This window comes from Ambystoma mexicanum, chromosome 8, assembly GCF_040938575.1.
Source record: "Ambystoma mexicanum isolate Mex_15411 chromosome 8, UKY_AmexF1_1, whole genome shotgun sequence".
NCBI lineage: Eukaryota > Metazoa > Chordata > Amphibia > Caudata > Ambystomatidae > Ambystoma > Ambystoma mexicanum.
Genome location: NC_090929.1, coordinates 579,959,936 through 579,986,970, shown reverse-complemented (window position 1 = coordinate 579,986,970; position 27,035 = coordinate 579,959,936). Strand labels below are relative to the sequence as shown.

Genomic DNA, 27,035 nt, shown 5'->3' with positions numbered 1-27,035 from the left:
GAACGGCCCATCATTACATGTGGGGGAGGGAAAAGGCTAGGGTCTGGGCTGGTCCAGCTGCTACCTGACAGTCCCCCTAGAGGGTGAGTGAGGAGGGATACTGCAGGCTTGCTCTTCGTCAGAGGTGTGTTAAGGCTCCGATGGGAATCCCACTGCAGCAGTCGAAGCTGCAGGACTCCAAACACCCAGAAAGCACTTAGCGAGCTGGGGACTGAAGGCACAATCTGGTTATCAACAAAGACAAGGAGTCTGCAAACATGCTGCGTGCACGAGACATGATGAAACTGAAGTCAAATCTTACCTAGAGGAAAACGGCCGAAGACTCGCAGAACCAGATTACCGGAGCACCTAGAGTTTCACACGTCTCAGCAGTGCAAACAGGATGTGAATTACTGCAGAGCGTGCTGCATGAGGAGAACTATTCCAAGATGGACACGCAAGACGCAGACACTTCTGAAGCCTTGCATACCTTCAGGGAATAACCAATCCGAGCAAGGAATTCAAAATGAGGAGTAACCAATCCGGAGAGAGAAAGGGAGTCAGAATCCAGCATGGGAAGTGTAAAAAGAATAGAAAGGATCCACTTAGGGAGACAATACCTGATGAGATGGACCAGTTCACTTGCGGTCCCCTTGCTACACATGGAGAACCTTTACATAAGGAACCAGGAATAGTACCCTGTATGAAGAAAGACAGACAGAGTTGGAGAAATGTCAATGAAGCTAGTTTGGAAGCAGGCCAAGCCTGGAGACACTGGAAGAGGAAGACAACCAGAGTGCCAGCAACTCCTGTACTAGCAACACTACGGTAACATGGGAGAAAGAATGTACCTGTGGCAGAAGGGAATAATAATAATAAATGGCTAGCAAATACTTGGGAGTGAGGGGGAGGCACGAGAGAGAGAAGTGCGAGAGTGTGAGATACAGTAGGCCTGAGACAGCAAAGCCAAGTACAAGAGGGACTTACAGTGAAGACTAACAGAGAACCAAGGTCCGTGAGGAATCTACTGATAAGTTTTGAGAACTAGACCAGGTTCAGGAGGATACCTGGTAGAGCACAAAGGTCCATCAGGGTCCTATTGTGAAGTTTGAATAAGAAAGCCAAGGTGTAGGAGGGACCAACTCAATAGTCGATCAAAAGCAAGGTCCACGAGGGGCATACTGGGAATCCTAGAAGAAAACCAAGGTTCCTGAGGGAGCTACCGTTATTCCTGGAAGAAAACTAAAGTGCACAGGAGACCCAAAATCGGACCCATGGTTTTAATGAAACCGGAGTAAAATGACAAAGCTCTAGGTAATGGAGACACTGGGGTGGAAAAGAGTAATGCTTACCCCTCGGGCGCAGTTTTTTTTGTTTAATTAATTTTTGTTTTTTTTCAGTGAAGAGGAGAACAAAAGCTGAGGGGAACCCTATACCTTAGGTCCGGATTTTAAATACTAGAGATCCTCGTCAAGTTTGTGCGTCCAAATTACCATTAAAAAAACCCATAGTGAAACAAAGATCTACGAAGGTCCTATTGGGAATCATGAACGAATGCCCAGGCCCATGAAGAGCCTACTGAGAACGTTGTAGTCAAGCAATGTCACTGCAAGACCCAACTAAACCAGTGAGAAACACAAAGGCTCTCAGGAGCCCAGTAGTTCTTGTGTTAAGGCCAACAGATGACTGGAAACAAGAGAGCTATGAAGCCCAGAGCCCGGGAGAAGGCTGTGAGGAAAAGGTGTAGGCAGAGAGGCCCGAAGAAAAGAACTAAGTCAATACCCAACAAATCCTTACCAGAAGGAACATTTCTGTTTTCATTGTGTTTGAAAATGGTACGACTTCTAAGGACTAGGTTTGAGACTTTTGCTTTGGACAATCCTTGGAACATTTAGTGTTACAAGTATAAGGGTCAGTGCCGAAAAGGGGGACCTAGCCACATTTAAGTTACCTCCTCACCTTGGATTCTGCTTCATAACACAATCGGAGGGGATAGCTATATTATTTTTGAGAAACTCTAAAATAAATAGAAAGAACTAAGCTTTTCCTTATCAGTCAAACACCTTCCCCAAGCAACACTTAAGGTGCAAAAACCAGCTCCTGGCTATCAGGCATCACTGAGTATGCAGGAGTTTCAGCTGGGGAACCAGGAGAGCGTGCACAGCGCGCCGCAAATTTAACTTCCACAGGAGAGGCACACTTCACTATTTGCCATTATCTATGATCCATTAGGTTTAAATGTGTATTAGGTGTCCCAATTTTTCTTACGTTAATGTTGCATATGTATGTTTATATAGCTCCGGTTGGGCTGGGGAGCCAAATGTAGCTCCTGATAGCTGTTTGTTCCATGCTAAACAGGCTCGGCTGGGCTTGAAGCAGAAGCTAAGTAGCTACAAGCAGTTTTTAACCCTGCAAAGCTTCTATGCAGTCCCCCAAGGCTCCATCATGACAGAAATCACCCCAGCAGGCCCGAGGGACAAAATCATGGGTTCTACCAGCTTATATCCTAAGAGACCAGGTGATGGTTTGGAAGTAGAAGCCGAAGTAAAATACAAAGTTGGAGTCTAACCGAGCGGGGGAAACCTCTCCCAATGGCAATTGGGAAGCCTTCAAGGCAGTTGTTCAAGGGAGCTGATAGCAGCAGATAGTGCTGGCAAGGATGCGCAAGGCCGAGCAGGCCAGGTTAGAGGGGGAATTTAAAGGATAGGAGAAGCAACATTACAGAACTGGTTCACGGAAGGCATGGCAACAGGTGACTAATGTGAGAGGGCAACTCAATGCAATCTCCATTCCATAAGGCAGAAATATCCCTATTGAGTATGAAACAAAAATACTATGAGAAAAGCAACATGTCAGACAGGATGCTGGCCCACTACTTGAGGGGGCAGGAAAGCAAGGGACATATAGCGGCCATAAGAGGCAAAGGAGGGGAGCTCCTAGAGGGACAGCGAGGGAAGCTGAAGGCGTTTCATTAGTTCTATAGCACCTTGAATGGAACCAAGGAACGTAGTAGGGACATACATCTGGAGTACATCCAAAGGGCAGGCCTTAAATCGACCAATGAGGCACATAGGCAATTTCGGAATCATCCAGTTGAAAAGGAAGAGGTCCTAAAATACATTGCCTCCCTAAAATCTAGAAAGGCCCCCAGACGGCTACACCGCCCAATTTTACACAACAGTCACAAAAGAGTTGCTAACAGAGTTAATGAATTCATTTGTTTCCTGAAAGGAAGTAACCAAACTACGTTCCAGGCTACAATAGCAATTATCCCCAAAGCTTGCAGGGATCCCATCCAATGCCGTTCTTACAGGCCTGTTGCTCTGTTAAATATTGCCTATAAAATCATCATGAAAGTCTGAGCAAGCAGACTTGACACCATGCTCCTTGAATTGATTGGGCCGGACAAGGCCGAATTCATCAGGTGAAGGCTTTCGATAATGTCAGAAGAGTGATCCATCTGGTGGACAGGATAGGCAGGTTCAGGAGGTGGCCAGCCGTACTGCTGTCCTTAGATGCAGTGAAAGCCATCGACAGGATGGAGTAGGTCTTGCTGGATGAAATGAAGGCCATGGAATTGAGCACATTTCGGGGATGTATATCGGTGATGTATGTCCGACCGTCGGCCAAGGTGAGAGTAAATGGGATCTTAACAGAGGCGGTGCGGATCTGAAAGGGGAGTAGACAGGGATGTTTGCTCTCTCCGCTTTCATTTGCAATTTCTATGGAACTGTTCATGGAGAGAGTGAGAAAGCACAAGAACATAAAGGGGGTGCAATTTAGGAGTTGCAAGCACAAGCTAGCTATTTTTGTGGATGATGTGCTGGTGACGGAGAAAAGCCCAGAACAGTCTCTGCTGCTCTTGTTGGCCGAACTACAGGTGTATGAACAGGTGGTGAGGTTTAAAATCAATAGAACAAAATCAGAGATGTTGCCACTGGGAATGAACCCTGAAGAGAAAACGCGCATCACTCAGGCATGTCCATTCAGGTGAGGGAATTCCTCGATCCAGTACTTGGGGGTCAATTTCACACCGAACCCGGACAAGCTGGGCTAACTACCCTAACATGTACACAACGATCATAGAAGTAGTGGGGAAATTGGTGAAACTGACCATTTCGTGGATGGGATGGATCAATTTGATCAACTGGTCGGTGCTCCGAAAGCTGCTCTCTCTCTTCCAGGCAATCCAAGTGAAAGTTCCCAAGCCGGGCCTATTGAGGATGAAGAAGGACCTGCTGCTGTTTGGGGAGCAGAGGTATGGTAGTCCCTAATTTAGTCAGATACTACCAGGCAGCTCGTAGGGGAGTTATGCAAGATGGAATCTGAGAAGCAATGATGGGCGGTGGACATGGCGGTGTGGGGGGGGATGATCTATGGAGGTGGGTCTGGCTGCTGAAATCGAACGGACCAGCTTCACAGTACATTAACCCAGTCAAGAAGTCCATGTTGGAGGTCTGGGAAGAAACAGCACTGAAGTTAGGACTGACCATCTTCCCTTCTCCATTTAGTCCCCTGCACTGTAATGCAGAATTTGGACCAGCTGGGGAAAGACCTCATACCCTAACTGGAGAAGGGATAAAGGGTGGTGTAAAAGTGATATGTTCAAAAATGGAAACGTCACACAATTTCTAAAGTGTAAGCAGACTTTCTCCCTCAGAGAGGAGGACAGATTCTACTACTTTCAGGTCAGACACTGGGTAATGAACCAACATATTAGTCAGACATTAACGTGTCCTATACGCCCATTCGAGAAACGAATGGCAGAGGCTACCTCACTTAAGGACCTAATTTAAAGCATTTACAGGATCTTGTTAACGGCAGATGACCGTTATCCAAGACCCTACATGTCCAGGTGGGAACAAGACTTGGGGAGATCTATAGAGAAGCAGTGAGATGAAGTAGCAGAAAGTACGAAAAAAAATCTACCACATGCACATAATACAGAGAAACCAACTACAAACTACTAAACAGGGCCTATATGGCCCAGTTAGACTAGCCAAACTATCTACACAGCAAAGAGGTGCTGGCAGAGTGTGGAAACAAAAGAACGTTAATGCACATCTGGTGGGAATGCCCAAGGATTCAGCCATTCTGGAGGGAGGTTCATAGAAACATAACTGAGTTAATCAGCAGGGACATGCCCTGGGACCCGGGAATCATGCTCCTCAATTTGAGTCCACTGGGCGGCCGTTTCCACACTAACCCTCTGCATTGAATGGCACATTTGTTGCTAGCACCAAAGGTGGTGATAGGAGCAACATGGGGGAAGGTCAAAGCACTGCATATTACCACTTGGTGGTACAGTGTGTGGGCAATACTGGGTCTGGAGAAAATGACAGCTAACCCAAGTGAAAACTTGCTGGCCTTCAATGGGGAAATAAGGTTGGGTAGTCTATTTCCTTTCTAAAGAGAACAGAGTGCTGCTCTGCTGTGTGAGGCTGCAGGCTGTGGATCTCTCATTTGCAATAAGCTGGGAAGGTAAATGTGCGGAGGTGGCGTAAGCGGGGGTGAAGTGTTACTCCAGAGTCCCTAGACGAGCAGACGTGTCGGACTGCAGAATTGTGTATGATTTCAACTATTGTGGACCCATGGTCCTGCTGGGAGGGGAGGGAGGGGGATTTGACATATTCTGAGACTAATGTTTTGTTTCAGGTGTTGATGGTGGACTTCTAGGGGATGGAATGTGAAGGGGGGTTAAGGTTGCTCTACTGGAAATTCATATTGATGTTACACCGACAGATGTTAAACTGGTTAGTTGGATCAACTGAAACCAATCAAAGAGTTTATAACAAAAAAAGCTGGTTGTGCAAGAGACACAAACGGGGTGGGGTGCAATTATAATATCATTCCTCCTTTTTAAGTTTTGTTTTTAGCAGCACCAATCGTCATAGAATAAACAATACTTATAGTTATTAGGATGCGCTAGCCTTTGGGGTAACTGGCACTGTGAAAAATGTTGACTGTGCTACAAAGGCTTTGGCCCCATTCAGGGGTACAAGGAAAATAATGTTGTATGATCTCATTGTGATAAGAAATTATCTTGTCAGCTCTAAATCGGTATTCAAGTGTGTGATTTGGAGCTTTGGAATGGTTAAATATTAGAATAGATGCAGACATGCTGCAGGTTACTGTACTGCAGTTCAATGGAAACTATGGGATAAAGTACGCCCTACCATGCAATTTGAAATATCTTCTTTTTTTTGTTTGGTTGGGGATATTGTATTCCTTATACTACATGGCCATTCATGGTCAACCCCTTTAATACCTAGCCTCTTGCTCAATGTATTGTAAGAGATCTTCCAGTTGCCGATACCTATAATCAATGTAGAATCTGCTTGAATTAAACCATATTTGGCTTTGTAACGCTTGTCACGGCTTTAAGCGCTCCATCGGCAGATGGAATTCTGCTCTATGCTGGCTCAAGCAGTTTAAGAGTAATAACTGATTGCAATGTTCTTATTACTGTAGTAGCAATGTCACAACTAACCTATAACAAGAACATTATGCATGGGCTTTAATACTGGTACTGCACACTGCCATGAATTATAGTCTGAGTGTGTTCCTTGCTAATGTTCCACATAAGTGTGACCTCAGTTTATCCAAAGCTTCTCTGTAGATTCAGAGGTCTTCCACCCCTTACCCTCCGCTAGTCAGCACCAAACAAAACCAACCCTTATCCAGCCGTCACAAGTTCCATAAAAAATAATAAATTGCCAAAGCAGTTTCCTTTTATTGCACATATTCCACTATTATGTGAGCAATGCCTCCCCTTCCCCCACCTCCTCAATATGTTAACATACAGCTCCAATCCACATATGACATCCACATATAACATCCAGCTCCAATACGCATATGATGGACTGGTCATCCAAATGGGCAAAAGACTCACTTGCATCCATCTTGACTAGTGGTAGTCTGGTATGCAAAATATTGATTTCTTTCATTAGTAGATCTGGTCCTACATTAGCAGACCGTGCCAGAAAGAGGAGACTTGGGCAGACTGAGGCCATAGCCTAGGGCTGCTATTTTGGCCACAAATTATGAAACCACAAAGGAAGCTCTGCAGCCCAACACAGATGAGATCCACTTGCAATCACGATTTGGCAGATGCTTACCTAGTGGTGGAAGCATGTGGCCAAGGTCATATATTAGAGGGCAGTTCAAGAACCAACAACGCAAATCTCCCTTGTTGCAGTGGTGAGGAAAGGTCCCCATGAGAAAGAGGGGTCCACGTTGTGCGCACCGTATTTGTGACTGAAGGAGCAGTGAAGTTGACAGAATGTTACAATTTTATATGGTTTACAGGCGCCATATTGGTTAGAGGCCTGTCTGTTCCCCGGAGGCGTGGTACTGTGGTGCAGCTGTGCAGGGCGAATTGAAGGAGCACCACTTCTGAGAGCTTCGGGTTCACCCGAGTGCACTTTTGGTGGGTAAAACTAGGGGGGAAAAAGGGCTGTTTCTTTGATTTAAGGGTGAGGTACTATCCCCACCAGCACATCCATTGTGAGGTTTGTCCGGATACCCTTCAGTTTGCTTGTCTACCGCGTAGGGCTGAGGTGGCATCTTATGGTAAGTATACCCATAGATACCTTCCTGAAATATACCCTTGGCACCCTTCCTTTTTATTGATTGTGCTGACGGAGCACTCAGCTCGCTTATCTTGGTTAGTCGAAGTAGTGAAGAGAATCTTCCTGTAGTCACGAAAAGACAGTGTTGTAGTAGAAAATACTGTACTAGTAATGGAGAGAGCGCGAACAGCGGTGTTGTAGTGGAAAACATTGGTCTCCTTCTATGCTTGAGTGAAGGAGATATCTGCGATATTAGCCAACGTCTGATGCTGTCTTTTGTGCAAGAGTGAGAAGTATAATTCAAGTAAATAGCTAAGCAAGGTGATTATGGTGAAAGTGAGCAAGGTGAGTGTGGGAGGAGGAAAGTGAGCAAGGTGAGTGTGGGAGGAGGACTAAGAAACCGGGAAGGGGAGAAAAGGCGGTTGCTTGGGTAGACATTTTGTGTCCCAGGTTCGGCTTATGTGTTCCTCTTTGTTAACTTGTTTTGGCTAAATTGGGGTGGAGTAAGGAGACTCCACTGAATCATTTGTGTCAGGTACTTCCTGGCTAGAAGGTGAAGATTTTAAAGTACAATCAGGAATAGCTGCAGGAAACTAAGCATAAAATGCTCAAATCTTGGCCTACTGAGGGGACCTATGATAAGGGAATATTGCAAAACCTGCATACTTGCCTTTTTTTAATTTTATTTTTTTAACTACAAAGTACAAGGGTTTAAAGTTAGAAAAGCCGTTAAACATCTTAGAGCTATTAAGGACGCATTAGAAAGGCGGAAAAGCCCATAATGTTAAAGTCTTGGAGGAGGGGCCTAAAAAGGAGGGTGCAGGAATTCCTTCTGGACCGCCCGCATATGGGTGCTATCCTTTATCGCTCGCAGAAGGGTATGCAGACCCTGAGTTCGAAGCTCCAGTTTCTTCAGTGGCTGGAGTAGTTGTAAGACAGACCCAGGTAATGCCTCCACCAGCCACGATTCCTGGAAAATGGGATATTGAGGAAAGTGGAAGGATAACTCCTTCTATGGTTAGGGCTGTGGAAAGGATGAAAATGGACAGTGGAAAAAGAATAACTCCAACTGCTAGGTTAGCAGCGAGATTAAAGGTGGAGGAACGAGAGAGAGGGAGGCCGGCAGCTAGAAGAGTAGATGAAGGGTTGAGAATGAGTGCAAAGGAGGAGATTATGCCTTCTACCGCTAGGATAGACGATAGGCTGCAAATGGCAGTAGAGAAACAGGAGCGGAAGAAATTGGTAGAAGCGCTGAGGCTAGCGGAAGAAGTGGTAGTGCTGTTGTGACAGCAGCGAAGTAAAGAGTGGGAAGAAGTGAATAGACAGGCAAAGGACGTAGAGGAAGGAAGGAGGAGGTATGGACAGTTCTTCAGCTATCAAAATGGTCATTGTGGACCTGGAGAATGGAAGTATTGCTATGGGCTCCGGATTCGAACAGGGAGAACGGGAGCTGGCACCCTACGGTAATGCAGAGTATGCTTCTGTGCATGTATAAGTATCAGAGACCTAACAGGAGTAGGAGACAAAGGTGAATGGGAGTTGAATGCTCACTAGGGAGAGCAGGGTGCAGAAGCCCCACCTCCCACTCCAGTAGCAGCAACAGAGAGTACACAATGGAACCTTAAGATGCGCAGTGGTACTTGCATGGACGTAGTAAGTAGTAGGAGAGAGATGGCGGAAGCCCCAGTAAAAGCGGGTGTAACTCAATTTCCATTTCTCCAGAAGGGTCAGCGAAAAGCATTTCCCATGGTCACACATGGACTGGAATAATTTGATGAAGATGCTTCCTTTACTCACTGCAGGGGCGGGGAACTGGATGTATGCATTAGAGAAGACACACTGCCGTCGTTGTGTTGGCTTTAGGGGATATGAAAAGCTTATTCATAGCTCTATAGGGGGATCAGTCAGACGAGCTTTGGAGGAGAGCGGGGTCTTCGGGTGTTCAGTTGGATACAAATGCCCAGGATGGAACAGCATTTAATTATTACAGGGATGCAAGAATGGGGGCCCTGCGGGTTATGTCTCCCGATACGCCCCATATCAATTCTATTCTGGCCAATACGATGAAGTTAGATGACGATCCTGCTGACCGCATCCAGTTAATTCAGGAGGGCAGGGGCGGGAGAAGCATGGAATAAGAATGTGTCGATTTTTTACCATACTTCCAAAGGAAGTCCAGCATGATCTAGATAAAGGAGTAGGGATGGAGGCCAATAGTTGGCCAGAAATTCAGGCACACATTGTGCATTTTTGTAAAAAGGAGCCAATAGAAGGAAAAGGAGATTATAGAACAGGCACAAAAGACAGAGGCCAAGAACCTCCAGAAAAAGCTAGCGAAAATCAGTTTGGAAGGACAGCGATTACCATCTCCATGGAGGGACAGCAGGGACAATTGGGACAACAGGGACACTGTGCATCGGGTATGACAAGGTTATATGGAGAGGTATGGCTCCCGGTCCACAGCAAATGAGAGGGTTTATGAGGCGTAGGAGAGGATAGGCACAAGGACGAAAGGTGCCCGGTATAATGGGCCAATGGGAAATAACTATGGAGGGTTTTATGGGGTTCAGTGTTGGTCGTGTGGAAGGATGGGATACGTGGAACAAGATTGCAAGATCGGGTTACAGTATTTTAAATTAGGAGCACAGCAAATGCAATCCCTGACCATGCCATATGCCACAGGCTCTGTACAACCGCAGTAGGCACGAGTTGAACAGAGCCCAACGACTGAGGCTGCACAGACATATGTGATTCAACCAACCATGCCAACACAGGCACCGGAACAGATATGGGAGAAAAATCCTTTACCCCAAAGAATGGTCACTCATTACACTCGAGCAAGTGTTTTTCGATGGAAGCTTTTCTCGCTCCCCGGTGCTAATATTTATCAAGATTAGGACCACCCACAGAGATCTCTGATGGGTCCAGTCATGTCTGCTATCGTCGATCCAGAAGAGGAACCCCCGGATAGGTGTCCAGATAGGTGGCCAAACATTTCATTCATGGTGATAGAAGGGCTACCAAATCTTGCATGAAGGAAGGCGAGTTCCCCTTGTCAGGCAAAACGATGGACACATAGGAATTCTCTGGAGTGATTCTGTCGGATCCATACACTGATGTTCTATGTAATAAAGTAGGTACAAAAAATGCATCTGTTCATTTGTTGTATTGCACAGATACCCGGTGAAACTCTTGGGCAGAGAACTCCTCAGTTGACTCCACATGTCAATTACTTCCACAAAGGAATGTATAGTATGCTTGACCCTAGACATTTACATGCATACTGTAGTGACAGCACGATAAGGGGGGGGATACCTGCACATTCAACTCTGTTTCTTTGTGGGGTAATGGATTTGGTGAGTTGGGCCCTGCGAATTAGAGATCAGACATAGCAGGTATCGACTGAATTTTTGTTATGGCCTACTGTGCCATAGGAGGTAACACCAGGCACCATTGTTACAATTCTCCTAGAAGCAGTAGCTATCAAGCAGAACAGGATGGTTTTCTCAGGCACTGATGAGGAAGGCAGAGAGTGGCACACAGTTTTGTGCATTGATCCGACTCATCGCTAAGGGATAATTGTTTAAAGACACCAAAGAGACAGGAGTGATGGTTTTTGTTATTGGGGTACCTAGCCGGATAGCGATAGAGCAAAGGGAAGTACCATTGTCCATGCTCCGAGTTAGAAATACATTGCCACATTGGAAGTAGGATTTGGAAAAAGTGCCAGACCATTTATGGACCAGAAATCCTCATGATGTGGGGCTATTTTAGTGTTGGAGCAGTGCAGATAAAATAGAAACCTGGTCCGATATTACTGCGGGTTAAGCAGTACCCCATGTCTAGAGAGGCAGACAAAGGGTTTTAGGAGATGTGATACATCCAGTGATATCATCACTGGAAACCCGGTATGGGCCTCCTCATGTGGCTGAGTAAAGGCAGCCACTACCGGAGCCTGACCCGGGGGGTGGTATCATGTGGGAGGAGACTCATGCCGGGGGACAGTGGGAACCACCTTATCTCACAATCCACCCAATAATTAATGAACGGATGATGACTTACTGTAAAATAGAACAAACTAATACCACACACTCTTCTATGTACTTCAGTTCCCATAATACTAAAAATACTGGAACGATGAAGAAGAGCGCAGAGGCAATGAGGATTAGGACTAGTGAATTTTCAAAGGTGTGGTCTAGTTTCTGCCACTCAAATCACCTGAGCGTGATATTTAAAAAACAATATTAGGCACAACTGTGAAATGAAGGTGAAGAAGAGGAGGACGTACAAGGAGCATTGGAAGGCTGTGCGGGAGGCGTAGCCGAGGATGCTGAAGCCATCCGAGGTGCAGGAGTCGTCACAAAAAGAAGCCCAGCAGGCGACATCACCGCAAAGGGTGAAATTGACCAGAAGCAGAATTGCAGAGTACAGACAGTGGAAACTGGCGTACTAAAAAGCTCAACTGAGAAGTGTTTCCCGCGCTGTATGGTAGACCGGTGGAGTCGCAGAAGATCAACAGTCATTGCTCCCGAAGACCATGCACAACTTACCGGAGGTTCACAGAAACAGGAAAAAAAGCAGACTGAACGCTGAAGGACAACTGCAAAGCCAGACAGCAAGGAGCCGCTGCAGTGAACGGTTGAGTTGGCTGAGTGTGAATGCTGACACGCAGGGGTCTCTCCAAACAAGAAAGCTGATACAATGCAACAATTTTGAATAACAATGGATAAATCAAAGCAGAGACCATTTTCTAAATATCGAATTAAAGAAAACGAAGCAAAGCGGCAAAGACAAAAGTTCCCTTGTGAGAAATTAAAAGAGGCGAAAGTTTATGATCAGCATTATAAACAGCCAAGAGGGGGTCAAAAGACTTTGAGAACTACCAGTGGAGAAAGCCTTTAACCAGTAATACCCACAGCCAAGAGGCTACAGGCTACAAGAAAGCCACACTAAGACAACCACTAGGAAAAGCTCACAAACAACATTACCCTCAGCCAAGACGTTAAGAGAACCTCTATAAATCAACCAATGCATAACTCCCCTTATAAGAGATGTACTTTTGGGAAAGCTTGTATCTCATCTTACCAACAGCCAAGAGACTCTGAAACCATACCGAAAGATTGGTGTGGAGAATACTGGAATCAATATTACCATCACGTTTGAAAGTAGTTGTAGGAGTTTTCTTCCTGGTAGGTGAATGTACCAGGAAAGAAGATTGTGGTTTGATAAAATATCTTTGTGGTAAAAGATGTATTGAAAGAACCTTTGTTGAATTAAGAGAATCTGTGCATTTGGCCTCACTAAGACAAGTTGTTTTACTATCCTGACAAAAGTGTTTTATTTCAAGATGAAGTATTGAGAAAGATTTACGTGTTATCTTGACAAGAAGTAGTTCCTTTGAAAAAAGCGTTACATGGTAACAGGACAATTGCATTGGTTTGAACTTGTGTTTGTGAAAAGCAGGATAATCATCCTTTCAAGAGGGATATTGTGGAAAACCTTGAATTCTGTATAATTATTAACCAAACATTGTGGAAGAGGCATTTTTGTGTCCCAGAAAAAGACACAGTGGTTGACAAAGACTTATCTATCACCTTGAACACAACTTTGTTTAGTCAGAACTGTAATCCACATGGTCCTAAATTGATCCTAGGGAAGGGAATCCAAGCAAGGATTGCTTTCACGGACTTTGTGTGAATTACAGAAATGTTCTGCTGAACTAAAGTTAGCCATATTGTCCTTGTATAATTTCATTGTGCATATTAGTGTGAGGGCCAGAGGTATTTTTGACACTAGATCATTTTTCTATAGTTTTAGTTTGCTAGGCAGCGACCTCTATTATGTTACGGAAATGTGGGTGTTTTGTCAAAACCCTGGTTTTATTTTGAATAAATGTCAAACCTTAAGAAAATGTTACCTTTGTGTCTGTCTCGCATTTCTGACTCCTCACAGAGAATGTTATGGCGTTGATGAAGCAAGGCATAATACAACCTTCTGTGTGCCCATGTAATGTAATCATCTACCATGTGAAGAAAGTAGAGGGTTCCAGGATTTGCACCTCCTCAATAATATTGTTGAGGTGGAATTCCCGGTGGCACCAAATCCTGCTACGGGTCTCTAATATCCCTACTGGGTCGACCCACTTCACAGTGATTTATTTAAAGAATACATTTTTCTCAGTCCCCTTACACCCTGATTTGCAGTACCCCACAGTGTTAACGTCTCGTGGTCAGAGGTTTTTCAACAGGATGGTTTAAATGGATTTGGGGAATATACATGTGTCCAGTACAATAATCCAGTACATTCACAATTTGCTAGTTTGTAGTACTTCAGAAGAGCAGTGTAGATGAGATTCAATAATGCTCCTCACCCGCTTGTGGAGAAGGGGTACAAAGTGGACAAAGAAAAATTGCAGTACTGCCAGACAGAGGTATTATATTTGAGACAAAGTAATATTGCCTGCAGAAAGGAAAGTAATGCCAGAGAGATCCACTGCAGTTCAAAATACGACTCAACCGGTCACGGTGAGACAAATGCAGCAGTTTTTTGGACTCTAGAACTATTGTAGATCTTTGACTACTCGTTACATGAGGCCCTTACTGCAGGGACTTAAGGAAGCGTGGAAGGTGAATGGTCTGAAAGAATGGTCTGAAGAAATAGTGACTTGCTTTCGAGAACTCAAGACTGCGATCAGCAATGCTCCGGTCTTGGCCATCCCGAATTACAAGAAACCATTGTATCTGTTTTCTCACTCAAATGGGCAGGTGATGACAGCGATCCTGGCCCAGCAAACATCCCTAGGCCCTAAACCTTTAGCATACTATAGTGAACTCTTAGACCCATTGATGCATGGACAGTTCCCTTATGAGCAAGCTTTGGCAGCAGCAGCTTTTGCAATTCGAAAGTATTCAACCATTGCTATGGGTTGCCCAGTGATAATATTGAATGTGGAACATGCAGTCTTTGCCATCTTGGAAAATTCTAAGTCGATTTTGACAACACAAAGAGTGTCCGGGTATGAGGTTATTCTATTGAATGCATCAGACATCCTGTACGGTGTCACCTAGTCAATCCTGCGACATCTGTAGCCGAGCCAGTGAACCTGAGGACATTGCCCACAATTGTGCAACATATGAGGGAGAAGAGAAAGCGAGGACGAGTGTTAAGGTGGATGCTTTGGAGGAAGGGGGGGAACTTTTTGTTTATGAGTTCTCGACAATCAATCAGGACACTGGTGAGAGGCATACAGGCACAGTCATTGCAGGCCTTGTGGATGGGAAATACCGGGTCAGACTGAAGAAACAGGTTTGCCTTTGCATTACTCCGCGCAAGCGGTGGAACAAGTGGCTCTCAGAGGCGCTAGAAATGAGTAAGGGGAAGGCGGTCATTATTAATTCTGGCTCTGCGTATGTAACCTCTGCTGTGCATTCAGGCTCATCAAAGAGGTGGAGAAGAGGGTTTAGGAGATCTGACGGGACCCCTGTCTAGCATGCTGCGCTGCTATCCATATGAATCGAAACGCTAATCCTGTCCATGGAAAGCTCGTTATTCATTGTTCAGGGGGATCCTGCTATTTGCGGGGATCCGACTATTTGCTTTTGACCAGCAATAAAACCTGGGGTGAAGAGCCTAAGGCCTGAGTTGACTGATACTTCATGGGTTTCTACTGTTTTCTCAGGATGTGACCGGAGGCCATGCGTGAATTTGTAGTCGTTTAGATTAGAGTGTTCAGAGGACGCTAGCAAGTCGGGGTGGGTGAGATGGTTATTGCCAGTTGAAAGGGAACATGTTTATTCTTCCCCTCCCCATATTGTTGAAGTACTCTTGGAAACCATGTGCAATTACATTTGAGGTTAGAAGGTTTTGGGCCAGCTGGGACTTGTAATGAATTATTTTTGTATGCAAATGTAAACTGTCTGATGATGTCATGACCTACCACGGACAAATCCTAAAAGGGGTTGTGCTGTGCACAAGCTGAAGGTGGTAGGTAAGATAATTGTGGCCAAGGAGAATGGGGGAATTGGAGAAACATTGGTATAGGTTTTGACCAATCACGTGTTGGGGGTGGGGGGTTGGGGAACTTGGCAAGAAAATATATGGGAATGTTTTAACTGTTGGAAAAATGTATATAATGTTGACACTTGTATGGTTCAGGAAGACTTCAGTTAGTTTGACTATATAGAATCATCTAGCCCCTCCCGGACGATTGTACAATAAACTTGGTTTACGTACAACAGTGGACTTGCTTCTTAAGTAGTGGGCCTGCATTGGGTCAAGGTGATTAAAGGCCCATCCGCACACCTTGCTAGGATCTACATTGTAGTGTGGTATTTATAGATGCACTATCATCTGCGTACTGCCTCGTTGCATTTTTGATGATCATATGTGAAATATGTCAACAATAAAATGACAAATGCGTAACACTCTTCATTGCAGCTCTGCTCTGCATTTGATGGACCGGCTTGGTTAGATGGTCAACCGATCTGGAAACCAAGATCGCATTTGGCAAACTGGCCTAGAAAATGCAGACCACTGGCCTTGTCATGTATCATGTAACGGTCCAGAAAATACAGAGCAGCCCACAAAAAACAGACTCTCCACATGCACCCATGTTTTTTATTATCTGGACCAATTTGGAATAAAACATGTGGATCATTGGTTTTAAGGTCATCTTATGTATTTAGTGGACTGGACCATCTATGTGTGGCTTCCTTTTATTGGCATTTGCCTCAGGTTTTAAGACAAACATTGCATCCAATTGTGCCTTTGGTCCAAAATGTCTGCTATTCACAGTTTCTAAGCTGTTATGCCTGCATTTGGCCAGGGATGCATTTGGTGTACACTCTCTGCAAGGCATTCCACACCGAATTGTAGCGTTGGTATCCGTTTGGCTGCCCAGTCCAGCAAACGCGCCAATGATCACTTGTGCATACAATCAGTGGTGGATAGGGCAGGGAAATACAGAATTAAGAAAGAACAGAGGTATGGGCCCAAGATGGAAATCAAAGCAGGTACAACAGAGGCGTAGCCAGGATTATCTAGCAAATGGGGCTTGAAGCTAATGTAGTTGGGCCCACTGCACTGACAAAAGTATCTGTAAATGTCCATACAGCGCTGCTGAGCGGGCATTTACAGATTTTGGGTGGGCCTTGCCCCTAAGGCCCCAACCGGTCTACGCCTCTGAGGCACAGACGAGTTATCTTACATGGGCCATGTATAGCACAACTCTGCCATGTACAAACCCGAGTGGCAATGTAATGGATATTTGAAAGACTGTCCAATCAAGACATGGACCACAGGATGGGGCAAATGTGAATGGTGCTGTCAGGCATTGTATTCTCAACACGTGTCATTAAAAAACAGACATTTAATGAAAAAGGTTATTGCAGTATCAACACACCCGAATTAGCCCCAAACCCCAGTTATGGAGACTAGACAAATCCGAACCCCAACCCTCCACAAATAAACACCTAATCAACTTGCTGAGAATATCATCGATGACAACGCAAATTACCTCGCCAATCTGAAATCTAGCACTAGCTGCTGTTTTTTTTATTTTAACCACAAACCAAAATCCTATCCAAAACGATACTACACATGTACGAAAATGAAAGACCCAACACTGGGCAGTACATAATAATTAATAATAATAATAATAATTTGGCATTTATATAGCGCTACGAACCCTCAGGTATCGGAGCGCTGCTTATTATTACCCACGGTGTGTGGTGCACATAACACGATTCAAAATGTGGAATGGCTGTTAGCGGTCCTTAAGTGTTTTGGCTTTGGGCAGAAGTTCATCAGATGGGTTGAAGTGCTCTACGCCAAGCCAAGAGCACGGGTAAAGTCTGGAAGGTGGGTCTCTGCGGCATGGGACATATGTAGGGGCACCAGGCAAGGTTGCCCGTTTCCCCCCCAAACTTTATATACTAGGACTAGAGCCCATTGCCATTTACTTTAGGAAACAGTTTTTCGACGTGGGCATACGGTTGGGAGGGGTAAACCACATAATCTCCCTATATGCAGATGATGTCCTCCTGTACTTTAGGGACCCACACCTCAATGCACCGACCATGCTAGAAGTCTTAGATAATTATGCCAAGGTCTCTGGAATACAGTTCAGCAGACAAAAGTCCTGCCTGTTCTCACTGGCAGACTTGAGGGGCAAGAACACTTTGGTGGGTATACGGTGGCAACTGACCTCATTCCGTTACCTCAGGGTCAATATAATGCATACCCCGGAGCTGATGCATGACTACAACACTAAAGCAGCGCTCCCTACCCTACGTAATTCAATGGACTTTTGGTCTAAGCTCCCCTTGTCCATGATGGGCAGGGCATCGATCATTAAAATGATTGTCCTTCCCAGATTTCTCTGTGGGTTTCAAAATGAACATTACTATATCAATCAATACCCCCTTCTTCTGCTCGCTTGAGACGCCATTCTGGGAGTTCTTATGGGGGAAAGGTAGACACAAGATGGCACTATCCACACTAACCCTTCCATACAGACAAGGTGGAATCCAACTCCCAAACCTGGAGAAGTATTACTTGGCAGTTCAGCTTAGTTTCGTGGCTAAGTGGTTAGCGGACGAAATCACATCCGAAACTACTCTACTTCAACAAATGTTTATTGCGGTAAGACTAAAAGAACTCGTCTGGGCGCACCAACACCTCCTGAGCGGAGCACCCGTGTTAGCAATCCTGGGAAGAAGAATATGGCACAGATCCAAGACACTCTTGCACTTAGAACACTCGTACTCTCCGGATATCCCAATGATCTCTGACCTGTGGAAATCCAGTACTGATCTGGCGATCATTAGACTCTGGGAAAGAAAGGGAGTTTACACTTGGGGGACTTATATGCAGATGGCTCTTTCTGTGAATTTGCCTCACTACAGGCTGAAGATGCCATACTGAGTGGCCAGCTTTTATGGTACCAAACAATCTGCAGGGTGGCACGGGCTAAATGGGAACTCTGGCCCGAAGAACCCGAAGCAGACCCCTTCATGACACTACTGTATAACCTTGGGGAGGGCTGGAAACCAGTGTCCCAAATATACGGCCACCTAAGTGACAATCCCAACCCTCGTAGCACCGAATTAAAATCCAGGTGGAAAGAAGATCTCGGGCTAGTAATGACGGATAAGGAGTGGGATAGGGCTCTTGCTTTTCCCAAAGAAGTGTCCAGGAACTCCAGGTTCCGACTAATTCAGCTGAATGTACTATACCGCTCATACCTAACTCCACACCGGATGGCGAAGTTCAACCAACAAACTCATTCCAACTGTATTTCGATGCAATGCTGACAAGGCAGATCTTATACACATGCTTTTGGAATGCACAAAGGTGCAGTGCCTTTGGACCGAAGTAGAACGGACTTGCAAGAGGGCTGGCATGTCCTGGGAAATATATGGCCCCCCAATTAATGCCTTTTAGGAACTTATCCTAGACTAGCTAAATCCAAGCATATGGTGAAGTTTATGGACATCACGTGCGTGCTAGCCAAGAGGACCCTCACAATGGCCTGGAAACGACCTAATGGCCCACAATACAACACTTGGTACAAAGAGATGGAACGTGGTACAAAGAGATGGAACGCTTGGTGGGTGCTGAAACCAAAGCATGGGAGGACAGTGTTGCCTGATGATTCAAGTGTGACACTAGACGCCTGGAAAGAGTGGCCGTGGAGTATGTTCCACCCCTCTGATGATTGACCCTTGTGAGCGCACCCGCTCAAATGTCAATGTAACTCATCATCCACATTGGCACCTGTTGTGAAGCACTCCTGAGGTCCTGGTTGGGGCCCCCCTCCCTCCTGCCCCCCCTTTTTTTACTCTAGCCCATCACACCTTCCCCTATACCCGAACTGTTCACACTAGACTATGTTGCCATGCACACGGAGACGGTTAATATTGTTCTCTTTCTTTGTACGTTATTGCTTTGTTATACGTTGTTTGAGAACTTAAATGAGATGACATGCTAATCAAGACATGCTACTGTTATAACCTTGAAGAAATGCCAATAAAGACATTTGAAAATAAAAATAACATGATTCAAAAAGTACTAGTTCTTAGTTTGTGAGCGGACAACCGATGCAGTTTCCCACCGATCCATGCCAGAAGCATTACACATCTTTGGTGCTCCAGTGGGACCGTTTCATAATGCAACACTAATGTGTCCTTGAAAGAGAGCGTGCATTTCCATTTAATAAGGCAGCGGCGTGTGGTCAACCCTGAAGTACTGAAGGGCGAGCAGAGGGAGGAAAATAAATAAAAGCTATACATTAAAACGAGAAGACAGTTTAAAATCCCTTTGCAAATTCGGAAACCCAACAATGCAGCGGTAGAACCTGGGCATATTAAACAAAACATACTCACAGATGAGGCATTTACATGCTGCGCCCCTCTGGCCCTCAGTGTGCACAAAGTACTTTTTTTAAAAATTGTTTTAAAAAACAACAACAAAAAACGGGTGTCCATCTTCATTCTCCACACCCCTCCACCATTTTAAAAACGTTGCCCTGGAAGTCAACGTTGTCGTAGCAGTAAGGGAGGTTTGGGCTAATGTTACTGTGGCTGGGAAAAATTGGTAATTCTTAAGAAAATAACCCAGAAGTTGGAGGGAGAAAATTAAAATTCTTTGTAAAGTTAAACTCATTTTTTTCCACCAGACATCGGCTGAGGAAAGCAAAGCTTATTTCTGAATGTTCAGGTTGGGGCCCACGCGTTTTGATGAGAAATGAGAATGGGGGGTGGGAAGAAAAAAAAATCAGGGTCCGTTTTGGGTGATGCGGTCCGGGCGGGGCAAAATTGAATGGCGCGTTTTGCTCGGTTGAAGAACATTTGTAAAACTGCACTTTAGGTCCCCGTGAGTTTAAATGAAGCCCCTCCCTTTCTCACTAACGCGCGTATATAGGAGTGCAATTGGTCAAACCCTCACCCGGCGTTTAGAAAGTTGCCCACCTGCATTCATTATACAGCAGAATCAACCGAGTACAGAAGTGACCTATATATATATATATATATATATATATATATATATATATATATATATATATATATATATATATATATATATATATATATATATATATATATATAACGTTATATTACGGGTGGACGCTTCTACATTTATCAAACGTTTAAGAGGATACAATCACATTCCACTCACATTTTCCCATTATTCATTATTTATGACACGTGCAAAAAGGACAAAACAGCAGAATTCGGCATTTTCTTTACATTTGTAAAGGCATGTATTTGCATAACAGGCAGCGTTTCCACCCCGAACATATAATCCTGTCAGGGCGTTTGAATACATCTTAAACGAGTCCCGAAAACCGATATGAATCGGCTTCAAGAAGAGGGAGATTAACATACATTTTTAAAAAGGTGACAATTATCCAACACGGAAGGCAACACCGATCCCCTGGGCGCTGTAAACGGTGGCATGCAGACTTTCCTCGCTATGCAGCAGTGAGGATACACAGGGGGCGGGGACATCTCTCAGAGGCAGGGCTGCTGGTGCAGTGCATCTCTTCAAGGAAAGCGCCAAAACGATTGCTCAGGGCTGAGTCCCCCTTAAATAATAAGTGATATGAGTTGGGCGGGGGGGTTAAGTGTGTGCTGAAGGCATCTGTGTGGCCACGAAGCTAACAACCCAAAGACCAGGGAAATAAACGGTTCACATACTCACACAAACCAACGAAACACGAAAAGGCGTGGCCACGCAGCAACGCACATACATACCTCTGTATTTCGAAGATGGGGCGATAATGCTAGGAGTCAAAGTTGGCCCAAGTGTGTCCAGCATGGGGAGCTGCAATAAAAAACAGGCGAGCGGGCATTAGAAAATGACAGAGAGAAACCTGAACAGACTGTCCACAGCCGGCAAAGAGCAAGCACTGGCGAAGAGAGACAGCACATGGGCTGTTTTTTTTTCTTTGCTGCTCCAACTCCCCCCTCCTCCCCCACTCACCCACCTTCAACAACCCCCCACGAAAAGAGAAAAAAACTACCACCGGTCGGTCTCGCTGCCCGACTGGCTATTTACAAAAAGCTCAGGGCGGAAGCTAAAACCTTGCAATTACTGCAGGAAAACGTCTTTACGCTGCTCTCGAGTCCTGACGCTGCAGGATTGGCTCTGCCTATACGAATGTATTGACAAGTGCTGCAATTTCGCTATCACCAAGCATTCTGGAGTTCCGGATACTGCGCTGCAGTAACTGCAAAATCCATCTGGACAACACAAACATAATGTATACAAAGAAAAGAGGCTTGGGGTAATCCCTATATTGTTCTAGTGACCTGTGAGGTACCCGCCGCCCCTCACCTTTATTAACTTGGGCTTGAAATCACACCTCCTCGGCGAGCCATTCATTTAATAAAAAGTTCAAATCGTCATTTTTAAGAAGGTCGTTTGTATTTGCGTTTTATGTCACGTTATTAAACATTTTCCAGGTAATACCGATGATCACTAGTAATGCTCCTGGTGCGCAGATGACACCACAGGTGCACTATGAGTTTCACACTATCAACTGCTATGATAGTACTGCACTGCGAGTCACTCAGTCATTTTATAAAAAAAATGTAAATGCAAATTACACTTTGCAGAGACTTAACTAATTGATTGCTATCACGGAAGTTGCCTGATTTTCAGCAGGTACAAAATGGATCCTGATTTCACACGAACCCATTCTTTTACACCTGCATGAAAATCTCATGCTTGCGTAAAAAGAAGTGTTCAAGCAAGACTCAGGAGGTCAGCATGGCTCAAATTTTACCTCCACTCCATGCCCCTCCTCAGACTTGAGTCAACACGAAAATGGGCTGAGCCTTAAACCTCAAACGGAGGAATGCAAGCAATACGTTTTGCTTTTATGACTCTGTTTAACGCACCACCCATTTTAAAATGAGGCGGACTATTAATTCCAATACCCCAGTTATACCAGCAGAAGGAATCGGGCCAGTGTCACCAGTCCCCATCAGTAACAAAGTCTGACACCGGCGACAATCAACAATACAGACAAATGTGACCCCAGCTTCAGTAGTGTCACAAGTCACAACCAGCAACACTAGTCACGGCCACCTAGGACCCTCCTTCACTTCAGCAGCAGCATTCTAGTAATCATTTCATGTGTCTCCTGTCCCACTCAGTACTAGAAAGTATGAACAAGTCACCATCCACTTCAGTACCCCAGTTGCCATCTCTGCAGTTTCTAGATTTCTCAAGTGTGCTCAGCCCCGAACCCCCTCCCACCCCCCCCCCCGCAGTCAGCACCAATGACACAGTGATCATCGTTGACTATGCCAGTACAGTAGTCAGTATCGGTGACAGTGCAACAGTCCCCATTTATTTATTTCATTTGTATAGTGCCCATACAACCCAGAGGCATTGTTAGTCAAGCTATGCCGTACAATCATGTTTTTTTTGTGTTAAATTACAAAAAGGTAGCATAGGTGCATTCACAAGGGTAACAGTCGCATTAATCAAGTGGGATTGTCATACATGTTAATCATACAGTACATTGGAATAGTAGGAGTATTGGTTTGAAGAATGGAAAGGGTGAGCAGTGGTTGTTAGGGGTTAAGAGAATAGCTGAGTTTTGAGAGCTTTACGAAAGACCAAATAGGATTTCTCAGCCCTCAAGGTTGCGGGGGATGAATGTTCCAAAGTTTAGCAGCAAGGTAAGGGAAACTAGAGCCTCCGGCTTTGCATCTCTTTACTTTGGGCACAATTAGTCGATTAGTGTAGGGGGCCCTAGTTGGCCTCGCAGAGTGAACTTTGATGATTCTTTGGGCGAGGTATGGGGGTGCTGTATTGAAGAGGCACTTGTGGGCAATGAAAAATGCTTTGAAGGTGATGCGCTCCTGGGTGGGGAGCCAGTGCGCTTCTCTTTTAGCTTTGGAGATATGTTCTCTTTTTGGGATATTAAGGGCTGCTCCCAGGGCGTTGTTTTGGATGACTTGAAGTTTGTGGATGTTTCCAGAGGAGGTGCACGTGAATAAGACATTGCAATAGTTGATCTTTGAACCAATGATTGCACGGGCAATGGTAAGGCAGTTATTTTTGGAGAGGAAGGGTCTGGCAGCATTAAGGACTTTGGTGGCGTAGGCTGCTGAGGAGGCAATGGCGCTTACTTGTCTGGTCATGATGAGTGAGGCGTCAATGTAGACTCCTAGGGTCATTACTGTGGTTGAGATGGGGATTAAGCAATTGTCAATCTGGAAGGCGGTGTATTGATTGTTGAGAGTCTTAAGGGCATTTGGTGGTGGGCCGACAATTAGGATTTCCATTTTGTCTCTGTTGAGACAAAGGATTTGCTGCCATCCATGCCTGTATTGTAGAATAGATCTTGTTGAGGGTGTAGGGGTCATCTGTGTAGTTGACCGAGAGTGGGTCAGGATTTGGGTATTGTTGGCATAGTTGGTGTAGGCTATGCCAAGAGATTCTAGGATGTGGCCTTGTAAAGATATTGTATTGGGTTGGGGCGATGCAGGATCCTTGAGGTACACCACAAGTGATGAGGGGGAGGCGTTAGCAGTCCCCGAGAAGAACCTCATGACCCTCTTTCCAGGAATGAGGCGATCCAGGCGGTAGCTGGTGGGGAGAAATTATCATAGGTTGGGAGGTGGTGGCAGAGGATTTAGTGGTTGACAAAGGCGAATGCCGCAAATAGGTCTAGGAGGAGGAGCAGAGCAGAATTTCCCTCATCCCCGATCTCGTCTAGCTGATTGTTTAGGTAGAGAAGGGAAGATTCAGTACTATGCCTGGGCGGAAGCCAGATTGTCGCATCCCTAGGATTTGGTTGTCTTCCAGGAACTGCTGAACTTGCAGGTAGGCTGCTCGTTCCAGGAGTTTTAGTAGGAAGGGGACGGTGGTGATTGGCCTATAGTTGAATGGAATGGCTGGGTCCAGTGAATCAGGAGAGGGAGGACCCATGCTTCTTTGAGGCAAGCTGGAACAGTGCTTTTAAGAAAGGATCAGTTTATGAAGGCTGTGATGAAAGGGGCTAGCAGCTCAGCACAATCTTTGATGAGGGATGCAGGGCGTATATTGCCTTTGCATTTTAAGGGTTTCAAGCTTTTGATAAGTTTTACGCCTTCACTTTCTGAGCTGTCTCGAAAGAAGAACTGAGGGGAGGAGGAATGCAGCTGTTTGTTGAATTTTGCCTGTTGCGCACCACACACTGTGGGTAATAATAAGCAGCACTCATATCTGAGGGTTCGTAGCACTATATAAATGGCAAATTATTATTGTTTATTATTATTATTTTCTTGTTCAAGGTGCCAATTTTGCCTTATGGCGCTGCTTAGATGTCTGAACACCAAGATTAGTCTTCAGTGATGGTAATGGGGATGGGGCAGGAGATTCAAGTTCTCTGAAGACGGTGAACATTTCTTTTGCATCAGAATTGGCATTGCTGATTCTAGAATTGTATGAATTTGATTCAGCTGCAATTGTGGCAGATTTGTAGAGTTTGGATATTTTGGCAAAGTCATGTTTCAGAGTGTCAGTGGGATCTTTTAGCCAAGTTAACTGGGCTTGATGTTTCTGATTGCGCAGCTCCAGGAGGTCGGGGGTAAACCAGGAGTTGGAATGTCTAACTGTTTTGGATTTGTGTGGAACTAGGGAGGCTATGGTGTTCACTGCATTAGAGAGGATTGAGGTGTATAGATCCACAAATGAGTTGGGGTTGGAGTTGAACAGGGCCTGGAGGCCAGAGCTTTGAGTTATTGCTAGAGGTAATGGGTTGGGTATAGTTTTGGGGTTTGAGGGCTGTGGGATGGAGAAGTGGATGATGTGGTCTGAACAGGGACAGGTTGGGATGGCACTGGTGGAGACCTCGCAATTGCATTCAACACTTCAGTCTAAAGTACGTCCTTTCCTGTGGGTGGGGTTGGTAATGTGCTGATAGAAGCCTAGGCGGTCTAGGGCATCATAAAGCGATGTTGCTTGTGGATCATTAGGTTCATCAAGGCCCAAATTAAGGTCTCCCAACAAGATCATTTTGGAGGAGGCTTTTATGTTGTCCTGGAGAATATGAAGTAGGTTTGTTTCAAAGTTGTGAAGGGGGCCAGGTGGGCGGTAGATGGGGTTGAGGGTGATAGTGCATGTGGGTGATGGTGAGAGTTTGAGTGATAGAAGGTCAGTGTATTTCCATCGATGGAAGTGTTACACCGTCTGAAGGGAAGGGATTCTTTCGCTATTCGAGCGACCACCTCCTCTGGAGGAGGGTCTGTCATTCCGAAAGATAGTGTACCCTGTGGGCATAGCTAAGAATAGGGCAGGGCCACAGGCCTCATGAAGCAAAGTCTCTGAGATGGCTAGAGTGTCAATGTTATGTTTGGTAATAAGGCCAAAGTTATGCATGGGTAGGTAGTGAGCGAGCGTTGATGAGGGTGCAGGTCATGAGGGGAAGAGTGACTGTGGTTGGGTCGAATGGACCCGTGTCTGAGGGTGTGCCCTGATTGGGAATGGCTTGGTGAGATGGTAGGGCAAGAGGCTGGTGTCTGGGTTTGTTGGGAATGCTGTTGCATGGTGTGACTGCCTCCTTTCTGATATTGGGAGGAAGATTAAGGTTGGTCAGTGTTTGGGTTTTGTGAGATTGTGAGGACATGTGGTGGCAAAGCATTCCACGTGTGGTCTTAGGGCTGGCCTTCTGGATGTCAGTGGAGGTGAGGCGTTGGGGAGACAAGATTTTCCTGGGACTTATCACTGGTCTTGGAGTAGGGTTGAAAGCAGAGCCTGGCAAGCTTGCGGTTGTGCCCATAGTGCCATATTTGTCATAGTTGCCATTGATGAAGGGTGGTAATGTTGTACTTGCCTTCGTGGTCAAGGGGCTTATTGGTAGGTGAAGGGAAGCAGCTTGCGGTTCGTTAGTGGTGGTGCTTGTACCCATCCGGAGTCTAGAGTTCCTGGTTAGCAAGGTTTGGGGTGTTTGCTCCAGAAACGGGGGAGTAGTCTTAGGTTTCTGAGAGCTAACCAGCTGCCAGTTGGGGTCAAGAGTGCATGCATAGGGCGTGGGAGGGGGTGCACCAGAGATTTGTGCAGGCTGTTAGTGAGAACTGAGGAATCGGGCTGCTTGTGTCGTCGGGAGTACATCCCATTTAGTGCGCACAGGAGGCGTGGGCGGCTGTTTGTGTGGAGCATGTGTAAGGCAGAGGACATAACTGATAACGGCAAGCGGTGCACTGCAATAACCCCCCAATTACTCCGTCTCACATCAGTTCCAGGCAGCATCAATTTCAGCACTACCACTCCCTTAGTGCTTGCCATACATTTCAGGACCCCAGCAACATGTAGTGTCAGTACCTCCAGTCTCTGTGTCAATTTCATTACCTCCTCTGTACAGTCACCATTTGCTTCAGTTTCACTCCATCAACTCCCAAATTCCATTTATAAAAGTATTGGTGCTTAGGGCTGTGAACATGCCCTACAGCATCAAGAGTACCCTTATCCAGCCCTGGCTTTCCCACA

General features: G+C 45.5%; 1 protein-coding gene across 4 annotated transcripts in view; it reads right to left on the bottom strand.

Moving 5' to 3' along the window:
- KCNAB2 (potassium voltage-gated channel subfamily A regulatory beta subunit 2) overlaps positions 1 to 27,035 on the bottom strand; it is a 1,347,681-nt gene that overhangs the window by 1,068,639 nt on the left and 252,007 nt on the right. For all 4 annotated transcript variants that reach the window (XM_069610272.1, XM_069610273.1, XM_069610271.1 and 1 more), the window contains one exon: positions 21,305 to 21,374. The gene's annotated coding sequence lies outside the window, so the exon portion shown is untranslated. The remainder of the gene's footprint in view (positions 1 to 21,304; positions 21,375 to 27,035) is intronic.